The sequence below is a fragment of the Pseudoliparis swirei genome, chromosome 2 (genome assembly GCF_029220125.1).
Source record: "Pseudoliparis swirei isolate HS2019 ecotype Mariana Trench chromosome 2, NWPU_hadal_v1, whole genome shotgun sequence".
Classification (NCBI taxonomy): domain Eukaryota; kingdom Metazoa; phylum Chordata; class Actinopteri; order Perciformes; family Liparidae; genus Pseudoliparis; species Pseudoliparis swirei.
The window spans coordinates 24111236-24122401 of NC_079389.1; positions in this window are offsets into that span (position 1 = coordinate 24111236).

The window sequence follows — 11166 nt, forward strand, 5'->3', positions numbered from 1 at the left end:
ACACTAGAGATGAAGAGAGACTACACTAGAGGTGAAGAGAGACTAGAGGTGAAGAGAGACAACACTAGAGGTGAAGAGAGACTACACTAGAGATGAAGAGAGACTACACTAGAGGTGAAGAGAGACAACACTAGAGGTGAAGAGAGACTACACTAGAGATGAAGAGAGACTACACTAGAGATGAAGAGAGACTACACTAGAGATGAAGAGAGACGACACTAGAGGTGAAGAGAGACAACACTAGAGGTGAAGAGAGACTACACTAGAGATGAAGAGAGACTACACTAGAGATGAAGAGAGACTACACTAGAGGTGAAGAGAGACGACACTAGAGATGAAGAGAGACTACACTAGAGGTGAAGAGAGACAACACTAGAGGTGAAGAGAGACTACACTAGAGATGAAGAGAGACTACACTAGAGATGAAGAGAGACTACACTAGAGATGAAGAGAGACGACACTAGAGATGAAGAGAGACTACACTAGAGGTGAAGAGAGACTACACTAGAGATGAAGAGAGACGACACTAGAGATGAAGAGAGACTACACTAGAGATGAAGAGAGACGACACTAGAGGTGAAGAGAGACGACACTAGAGGTGAAGAGAGACAACACTAGAGGTGAAGAGAAACTACACTAGAGGTGAAGAGAGACTACACTAGAGATGAAGAGAGACGACACTAGAGGTGAAGAGAGACAACACTAGAGGTGAAGAGAGACTACACTAGAGATGAAGAGAGACTACACTAGAGATGAAGAGAGACGACACTAGAGATGAAGAGAGACTACACTAGAGATGAAGAGAGACTACACTAGAGGTGAAGAGAGACTACACTAGAGATGAAGAGAGACGACACTAGAGATGAAGAGAGACTACACTAGAGATGAAGAGAGACGACACTAGAGGTGAAGAGAGACGACACTAGAGGTGAAGAGAGACGACACTAGAGGTGAAGAGAGACTACACTAGAGGTGAAGAGAGACGACACTAGAGGTGAAGAGAGACAACACTAGAGGTGAAGAGAAACTACACTAGAGATGAAGAGAGACTACACTAGAGATGAAGAGAGACGACACTAGAGGTGAAGAGAGACTACACTAGAGGTGAAGAGAGACGACACTAGAGATGAAGAGAGACGACACTAGAGGTGAAGAGAGACTACACTAGAGGTGAAGAGAGACGACACTAGAGATGAAGAGAGACTACACTAGAGGTGAAGAGAGACTACACTAGAGATGAAGAGAGACAACACTAGAGGTGAAGAGAGACGACACGAGATGAAGAGAGACTACACTAGAGATGAAGAGAGACTACACTAGAGGTGAAGAGAGACTACACTAGAGGTGAAGAGAGACGACACTAGAGATGAAGAGAGACTACACTAGAGGTGAAGAGAGACGACACTAGGGAAGGTACTGTAAAGAGAATCAGGTGGGGTACTAGGACACTAGGGAAGGAAACAGGTCATATTTCGGGTTCTCAGGTACCAGAGAGACTTCAGCAGGAGCTATGAGTACATTAAAATATCTAGTATCGCTATAAAATCTGTCTCTCTGTCTCTCTGTGTCTCTCTCTCTCTCTCTCTCTCTCTGTGCTGTCTCTCTCTCTCTGTCTCTCTCTCTCTCTCTGTCTCTCTCTCTCTCTGTCTCTCTCTCTCTCTCTCTCTCTCTGTCTCTGTCTCTCTCTGTCTCTCTCTCTCTCTCTGTCCTCTCTGTCTCTCTCTCTCTCTCTCTCTGTCTCTCTCTCTCTCTCTCTCTCTGTCTCTCTGTCTCTCTCTCTCTCTCTCTCTGGAGGGAGCTGCTCACGATCGAGAGCGTGGTGAGGGCAAATGTTTGGTAATCTTTCTCAAACTTTTCACATTTTGTCTTTCATATTTCACTGTGTGATTGAGTTGTTGTGTTTCTAGTGTCTGATTGTTGGTTTATTTGGGGGTTTATTGGTGTTTTGTGGACATAACCGTGTTTCTGGTGTGAGATGGCGTCCTCTGAGACGCCGTCTCCGGGTCTTGGCGTCCGGATCGAGTCCGACGCAAGTACCCCGGTAGAGGAGGTTCTCCTGGCGGTGGGAGATGTTGTCGGACACGAGAACATCTCCGACGCCTCCAGGTTGAACCGAGGGCTGCTGGTGTTTTTTACGGAGGAGCGGTGTGTGTCCGCGCTGATATGCAGCGGCGTCACGCTGAGCGGCGTGTACCTGCAGGTGTCCCCGCTGACAGTGCCGACTACCCGGGTCACCGTGTCCGGGGTCCCGCCGTTCATACTCGACTCCGTGTTGGAGAGCGAGCTGCAGTGTTCGAAGCTCGCGAGCGGCTTCACAACGATCGGTCTGGGGTGCAGACACCCTAAACTGAAACACGTAAAGTCCTTCCGGAGGCAGGTGTGAATGTTTCTGAACTGTCCGTCTCAGACGCTGGAGATCTCCTTCAGAGTGAAGCACAAGGCGCAGCACTACATGCTGTATGCTAGCACGGGTAGCATGAAGTGCTTTAGGTGTGGGGGACTGGGGCACAAGCGCGACAGCTGTCCTCGAGCCGGCCGGAGGAACCCCAAGCCGGGGACGCAGCGGAGAAGCGGGCCGCCTGGGCTCCAGCGGAGGCGGCGAGGCCCAGTGGGCGGGCATGGAGGCTCCGCCGAGTGGCGGCGAGGCTCCGCCCACTGGGGCGGAGGAGGGGCGGAGCGACAGTCAGGCCGGGGAGCAGAGTGCTGATTCAGCTGAAGGAAATATTAACGAGGAGATTTCAGCTGTTCAGAATACAACAGGAGAGGGAAAACAGGTGGAGGATTTACTGACAGGAGCAGAGGAAGTGAGGAAGGAAAGTGGAGAAACGGAAGGAAAAAAGGTGGAGGAAGTACTGACAGGAGCAAAGGAAGGGAGGAAAGGAAGGGGACAAACGAAAGGAAAAAAGGTGAAGGTAGCACTGAAAGGAGAAGAGGAAGAGAGGAAGCAAAGTGTAGCAGGCAGCAGCAACGGGCCGACAGCTGAACCCCACCAGAGCCAGGCTGCTGGCCCGGAGGAGGGAGGAGAGGCCTGTGTGGTGGAGGAGGAGATGGAGGAGAGTGGAGAGGCCTGTGATGTGGAGGAGGAGATGGAGGATGAGACAGACTCTGACTCTGACTCTGACTCTGCCTCTGCCACCGGGTCCCAGGCTTACGATGGAGACCTCTACAAGCTGGAGGACATAAATAGCTTTCTGGATGAGAACTTTGGGCAATCGGTAGATGTTCTAGAGCATTTTCCAGATGCACACAAATTCATGAAAAGTGTCTTATCAATACAGAAGAAGGTTGGTGTGGAGACTTTAGATGAGAAGAAGCGCTACCGTCTTAAAAAATACATGACTGCTATCAGGAAGCAGTTGAAGCCGAAGAAAGGCTCCAAAAAGAGGAGAACTAAGTGAAGCGGTCATGAATGTGCTGTACTTGAGTTTTCTGTTACTGTTGACTGTCTACATCACGTTTCCTTTTCATTTTTCAATGCACAAGGTGAGGGTTGGTTCTTTGAACATTAATGGTGGAAGGGGCCGAGAGAAAAGAGCGGTCACTGAAGAAATGATAAAGCAGAAAAGACTTGACATTGTTTTCCTGCAGGAAACACATAGTGACCAACATAATGAGACAGACTGGGGCTTGTGGTGGAGGGGCCAGTATGTCCTGTCTCATGGGACCAACCTGTCTGCAGGTGTAGCCGTTCTGTTCACACCTGGGCTGGATGTCAACATCATCTCCTCCACAGAGATGGTGAAAGGAAGAGCTCTGGTGGTCAGAGCCACCATACAGAGCATTCCTTTTGTATTTATTAACATTTATGCTCCAAACCAGGGCTCGCACAGGATGGACGTCTTCCACCAGCTGAGAGATGTCCTGCAGCAGTGTGACCAAAACGAGTGTGTAGTGATGGGGGGGGACTGGAACTGTACCATAGATCCTCTAGTGGACAGAACAGGAGAGGAACCTCACCTCCAGTCATCTGACACCTTGTCACAGGTGATTGCAGAGTCAGGTGTAGTGGACGTCTGGAGGGTCAAACACCCCAAGGCCAGGCAGTACACGTGGGTGAAGGTGTTGGATGGAACCATCAGGGCAGCCAGGCTAGACCGGGTTTACATCTCGACTAGTTTTAGCAACCGGTTACTGTCCAGTCACATTTACCCAGTAGGCTTCACCGACCATCACTTGGTCACTGTAGATGTGCACACCGCACCAACCACCAAGGGTAGCTCTTACTGGCATTTTAACATTCAGGTGCTTCAGGACAGCGTTTTCTGTCAAAAGTTTGAGGTTTTCTGGGAGATCTGGAGAGGAAGGAAGGGTGACTTTGAGTCCCTGAGTCAGTGGTGGGATGTAGGAAGGCGCATACGCGTCTTCGTTCAACAATACACTCGTCACTCTACAGGGAAAGTCAAAAGGCTCATTGAGGATCTAGGAAATGAGATCAGGGATTTGGAGCACAGTCTCCTCACTCACACCAGGACAGACACACACCGGCTTCAGCAGAAGAAAGAACAACTAGGTTCATTTTTACGTGAACGAGCTAAGGGAGCCTTGGTCAGGTCGAGGTTCACCAGTGTGAGGGACATGGATGCTCCTACTTCCTACTTCTTCAATCTGGAGAAGTCCGTCTCTCGGACCAAGCAAATGGTTTCTCTCCACCTCCCTGATGGTGAGATGACGACTGACCCGGTTGAGATGAGACAGCAGTAAGTTTCTACAGCGCCCTCTTCAAGAAGGAGGACAGCCACAAAGAGAGCGTTGACGAGCTGCTTCAGGACCTTCCTCAGCTGGGCCCCGAGGAGAGCTGCCCTCGATGCCAGCATCTCCCTGGAGGAGCTGACCGCTGCTGTGGGTCAGATGGCTGCTGGGAGAGCTCCTGCTGGACGGGCTGCCGGCAGACTTCTACAAGCACTTCTGGAAGTGTTTGGGAGCCGACCTGTGGGAGGTGCTGCAGGAGTGTTCACAGACAGGCCTGTTACCCACAACATGTCGACATGCAGTGCTGTCACTGCTACCAAAGAAAGGGGACTTGTCCCTGTTGAAGAACTGGAGACCGGTGGCGCTGTTATGCACAGACTATAAACTTCTTTCCAAGGTGCTCGCCAACCGTCTGAAAAACTTTCTACAGACTATAATCCAGAGGGACCAGTCGTACTGCGTACCGGACAGATCCATCATGGACAATATTTTTCTCATGAGAGACTTATTAAGTGTTTGTAAACTGTATGATATTGATGTGGGTGTAATATCCTTAGATCAAGAAAAGGCCTTTGATCGTGTTGATCATAGTTTTCTTTTTTCCACTTTAAGGGCTTTTGGTTTTGGTGAAGGGTTTGTGTCACTTTTGAGTTTAATGTCCAGGGAGGCTTGGTGCCTGGTGAAGGTGGGGGGTGCGCTGAGCTGTCCAGTTCAGGTCCAGAGAGGTATTAGACAGGGATGTCCTATCTCTGGACAGCTCTATGCTATTGCCATTGAACCTCTTCTGAACAGACTGAGATCCCGTCTGTCAGGCCTCTTGTTACGGGCTACCTCATCGGCCTCGCTCGTGGTGTCAGCATCGCTGACGATGTTAATGTGCTCAAAGACCAGAGGGATGTCGATGTTCTGGGGAGCAGTTTAGTTTTGTTTGAGAGGGCATCTTCAGCAAAGGTAAACTGGGGAAGAGCAGCTTTGCAGGTTGGGCAGTGGGTAGGCAAGGAAACACCAAAGCTACCAGGCAACCTCAGATGGGGAAGGCAGGGCTTGAAGGTTTTAGGTGTTTTTTTGGGAACAGAGGAGTTTCAAACACAAAACTGGGAGGGTGCTATGGAGAGAGTCTGTACTAGACTGTCGAAATGGAAATGGCTGCTACCGCAGCTCTCGTACAGGGGGAGGGTCCTAATCATAAATAACTTGGTTGCCTCGACCCTTTGGCACTGATTTGTAGTTCTTCCTCCACCACAGGCCCTGATCGAAAGGATCCAAAAGGCAGTTGTGGATTTCTTCTGGTCCGGACTTCACTGGCTGAGAGCTGCGGTGCTGTACCTGCCGGTCCAGGAAGGAGGACAGGGCCTTGTGGACATTGCATCGCGCATCAGAGCTTTCAGATTGCAGACGGCTCAGAGGCTACTGTACAGCTTTGGCCTGCCATGGACCGATGCTGCCTGTGTGCTGCTGAGAAAGGCTGGACGTTTAGGGTATGATAAACACCTGTTCCTACTTCAGCCCCAGTCAGTGGATTTAACTGGCCTGACCCCGTTCTACCAGTCTGTCTTACAGGCATGGCAGGTTTTTACAGTCCACAGGAGAGCTGTGATGACACCAGGGATGTGGCTCTTTGAGGAGCCACTGTTTGGGAGCAGCTACATCTCATCCCAAGCCCTGACGTCGGTCAGCCTGAGATCTAGACAGAGAGGCCGGCTGTGTGAAGCTGGGTCATCTCATGAAGACCTCCATCCCTCAGCTTGCGGAGCTGAGCAGAATCCGGTCCAGCAGGCTGCTGCTCAGGCTGGTGGAGGAGGTCTGTGCTTCTCTACCAGAAGCCCTTAGAGCATTTGTTGAGGACCCCACTATATTCAACCAATGGGATGATGAGTGTGAGTATGTCTTCCCACCTCTGGTGGTCTGTCCCATGTTGGACAGTGGAAGGAGGAGGAGGACATCTTGCTGTCCCTGAAGACACCTCAGTTGGGGGAGTTTGAGTCTCTGGGGAGGAAAGCAGTGTACCAGATCTCTGTGAAGGTTTCTAACCTGCGTTCTCTGGAGGGTGTGAGGGTGTCGACGTGGACAGGTTTCTTTGGCAGGGGATCCTCCCCGGGGGGCAGTTGGCGTTCCCTGTACAAACCCCCTGTAGATAAAAGGACAGGAGACCTCCAGTGGAGGATTGTACATGGGGCCATAGCTACGAACCGGTATCTGGTGCACCTGGATCCGGGCTCAGGAGACGGCTGTCCTTTCTGCTCTCAGACAGAAACTATCCACCACTTGTTTGTGGAGTGCTCCAGACTGGTCAGACTTTTCAGTCGCCTGCAGGCATGGTATCAGGGCTCAGGGGAACTTTTCTCTTTTCGCCTTTTTATTTATGGTCCGAACTATTCCCCAAAAAACAAAAATGTGCACACACTAATCAATTTCCTCTCAGGACTGGCCAAACTGGCAATTTGGAAATCCAGGAAAAACCGCGTCAGAGGTTCAGGGTCAGAAGACGCAAGTCTGATGCTGACGGGGCTCCTGACCGCTCGGCTCAGGGTGGAGTTTGGTTTTTACAAACTAACAAATAAAACAGAACTGTTTGTGACATTTTGGGCGCTAAAGGACGTCCTGTGTTCAGTTAGAGGAGACGCTCTGTTTTTGAACTTATGAGTTGTTGTTCCTTACTAACGTTTTCTTGTTGATGTTTGTTTATTTGTATTTGCATTATTTAGTTTTGTAATTTTTTGATGAACAGTATAACTGTAACCTGAAATGAATGGAAAATAAAGACACCTAGACAATCAATCTCTCTCTCTCTCTCTCTGTCTCTCTCTCTCTCTCTCTGTCTCTCTCTCTCTCTGTCTCTCTCTCTCTCTCTCTCTCTCTCTCTCTCTCTCTCTCTCTGTTTCTCTGTCTCTCTCTCTCTCTCTCTCTGGAGGGAGCTGCTCACGATCGAGAGCGTGGTGAGGGCAAATGTTTGGTAATCTTTCTCAAACTTTTCACATTTTGTTCTTCATATTTCACTGTGTGATTGAGTTGTTGTGTTTCTAGTGTCTATTTGTTGGTTTATTTTGGGGTTTATTGGTGTTTTGTGGAGATAACCGTGTTTCTGGTGTGAGATGGCGTCCTCTGAGAGACGCCGTCTCGGGTCTTGGCGTCCGGATCGAGTCCGGCAAGTACCCGGTAGAGGAGGTCCTCCTGGCGGTGGGAGTGGTTGACGGACACGAGACCATCTCCGACGCCCAGGTTGAACCGAGGGCTGCTGGTGTTTCTGGAGGAGCGGTATGTGTTCGCTGATATGCAGCGGCGTCACGCTGAACGGCGTGTACCTGCAGGTGTCCCGCTGACGGTGCCCACCACCGGGTCACCGTGTCCGGGTCCCGCCGTTCATACTCGACTCCGTGTTGGAAGCGAGCTGCAGTGTTTGGGAAGCTCGCGAGCTCAAACGATCGGTCTGGGGTGCAGACACCCTAAACTAAAACACATAAAGTCCTTCCGAGGCAGGTGTGAATGTTTCTGAACTGTCCGTCTCAGACGCTGGAGATCTCCTTCAGAGTGAAGCACAAGGCTCAGCATGCTGTATGCTAGCACGGGTAGCATGAAGTGCTTTAGGTGTGGGGGACTGGGGCACAAGCGCGACAGCTGTCTCGCGAGCGGCCGGAGGGAACCCCAAGCCGGGGACGACCGGGCGGAGAAGCGGGCGCCTGGGCTCCGCGGCCCAGGCCCAGTGGGCGGGGGAGGCTCCGCCGAGTGGCGAGGCTCCGCCCACTGGGGCGGAGGAGGGCAGAGCGACAGTCAGGGGGCAGAGTGCAAGTGCTGATTCAGCGAAGGAAATATTAACGAGGAGATTTCAGCTGTTCAGAATACAACAGGAGGGAACACAGGTGGAGGATTTACTGACAGGAGCAGAGGAAGTGAGGAAGGAAAGTGGAGAAACGGAAGGAAAAAAGGTGGAGGAAGTACTGACAGGAGCAAAGGAAGGGAGGAAAGGAAGGGGACCAACAAAAGGAAAAAAGGTGAAGGTAGCACTGAGAGGAGAAGAGGAAGAGAGGAAGCAAAGTGTAGCAGGCAGCAGCAACGGGCCGACAGCTGAACCCCACCAGAGCCAGGCTGCTGGCCCGGAGGAGGGAGGAGAGGCCTGTGTGGTGGAGGAGGAGATGGAGGAGAGTGGAGAGGCCTGTGATGTGGAGGAGGAGATGGAGGACGAGACAGACTCTGACTCTGACTCTGCCTCTGCCACCGGGTCCCAGGCTTACGATGGAGACCTCTACAAGCTGGAGGACATAAATAGCTTTCTGGATGAGAACTTTGGGCAATCGGTAGATGTCCTAGAGCATTTTCCAGATGCACACAAATTCATGAAAAGTGTCTTATCAATACAGAAGAAGGTTGGTGTGGAGACTTTAGATGAGAAGAAGCGCTACCGTCTTAAAAAATACATGACTGCTATCAGGAAGCAGTTGAAGCCGAAGAAAGGCTCCAAAAAGAGGAGAACTAAGTGAAACTGTCATGAATGTGCTGCACTTTAGTTTTTTTCTGAGACTGTTGATTTCTACTTCACGCTTCCTTTTCATGTTTCGTGCACAAGGTGAGGTTGGGTCTTTGGGAACGGGAACAAAGAACAACTCGGTTCGTCTTCACGAGAACAAGCTGTGGTCAGGGAGGTTCCCGGTGTTGGGGACATGGTGGCTCCTCCTTCCTCCTCCTCCAGTCTGGTGAGGTCCGCTCGGACCAACCAAATGGTTTGCTTCCTGATGGTGAGATGACGATGACCCGGTGGAGTGGAAGTGAGACGCAGGCCGTGAGCTTCTGCGGCGCCATCTTCAGGAATGAGAGCGTTGATGAGCTGCTTGGAGACCCTCCTCAGCTGGGCCCCGAGGAGAGAGCGGCGCTGGACGCCAGCGTCACCCTGGAGGAGCCGACCGCTGCTGGGGGTCAGAGGGCTGCTGATGGAGCTCCTGGACTGGACGTGCCTGCAGATTTCTGTGAGCACTTCCGGAGGTGTTTGGGAGCCGACCTGTGGGAGGAGCTGCGGGGCGTTCAGGGACAGGCCCGCTGCCCACGACATGTCGACAGGCAGAGACGATCATCCACAGAGACAGATCCATCATGGACAACTGGTTTCTCATGAGAGATTTATTAATTATTTGTAAACTGTATGATATTGATGTGTGCGTAATATCATTTGATCAAGCTCTCTCTCTGTCTCTCTCTCTCTCTCTCCAGTTCACGCTAATCAAGCGACAGGTGTGTGTTGGGGCTAATGGAGCGTTGTCTGCATGTCTTTCTCTCTTCTCTATTCTTTCATAGTTGTTTTGTATTTAGTTTAGCGCGTCACCGCGCTGCACCAGCGTGTCAGGGAACAGCAGGTAAGGCGGCGGCGGCCTTTCGGCAGCGGCGCCGCCGGTCGGACGGTGGTGAGGAGGGTCAGAGGACGACTCTCTGTTTTAACAATGATCAGATCACCGCTGCCACAGATGATGAGATCGAATGGCTTCTGCACAAAACAAAGGAAACTTTGGGTGCTGGGAGGCTGGTCCATTCTCATGGTCTAGTGGACGTGTGGAGAAGGTTCCATCCGGACTGCCGACAGTACACATGGTCCCGTTAGGGAGGAAGGATCTCCTCAGCCAGGTTAGACCCATATTTATGTTTTTAAGCACCATTTAATATTTTTAAAATGTGCAGCATTATTCGACTGGTTTACCTGAAGTCACTCTTTGGTTTTATGTCATGTTTTTATTAAATTTTTTACCTAGGAGTAGCATATTGGCATTTAATACAGTTTTAACTTTCGATAGAATTTTAGAGGTGTTGTTTTATTTTTTGGGGCATTTTTAGGCTGGCCTTGGTCCAGAAGAACTGGGGCCTCAACGACTACAACCAACGAGAGCAGAGCCGGACCCTGCAGACCCCTTCCCAGACATCTCCCTCAGCCGGGGCTGGGGACTCACGACCCCCTGCTGAGGGCAGACACAGAAAACTGCACTGAACAAAGCGAACTAGAGACTTTGTATTTTAACCTCGTGAGCATCAACAAATTGAACTGTGCAACAGACGCCCTCTCTGTCTCTCTCTCTCTCTCTCTCTCTCTCTCTCTCTGTCTCTGTCTCTGTCTCTGTCTCTCTCTCTCTCTGTCTCTCTCTCTCTCTCTCTGTCCTACACGCACAGATTCCCATAAAGCTTCTCTAATCCGTCCATATCATCCAAACCAATCAGAGCCAGTATTTCCTCTCTCCTAGTTTACACTGTGTGTGCGTGTGGGTGTGTGTGTGTATGTGTGCATGTGTGTGTGTGCGTGTGTGTGTGTGTGCGTGTGTGTGCATATGTATGCGTGTGTGTGCGTGTGTGTATGTGTGTGTGTGTGTGTGTGTGTGTAAAAATGTGTTTTTGTTTCTCGACTAAATGAGAATGAAGCTGAACTTGTAAAAATTAACTGAGAGAATTGAAGGATGTGTGTATATATGTGTGTGTGTGTGTGTGTGTGTGTGTGTGTGTGTGTGC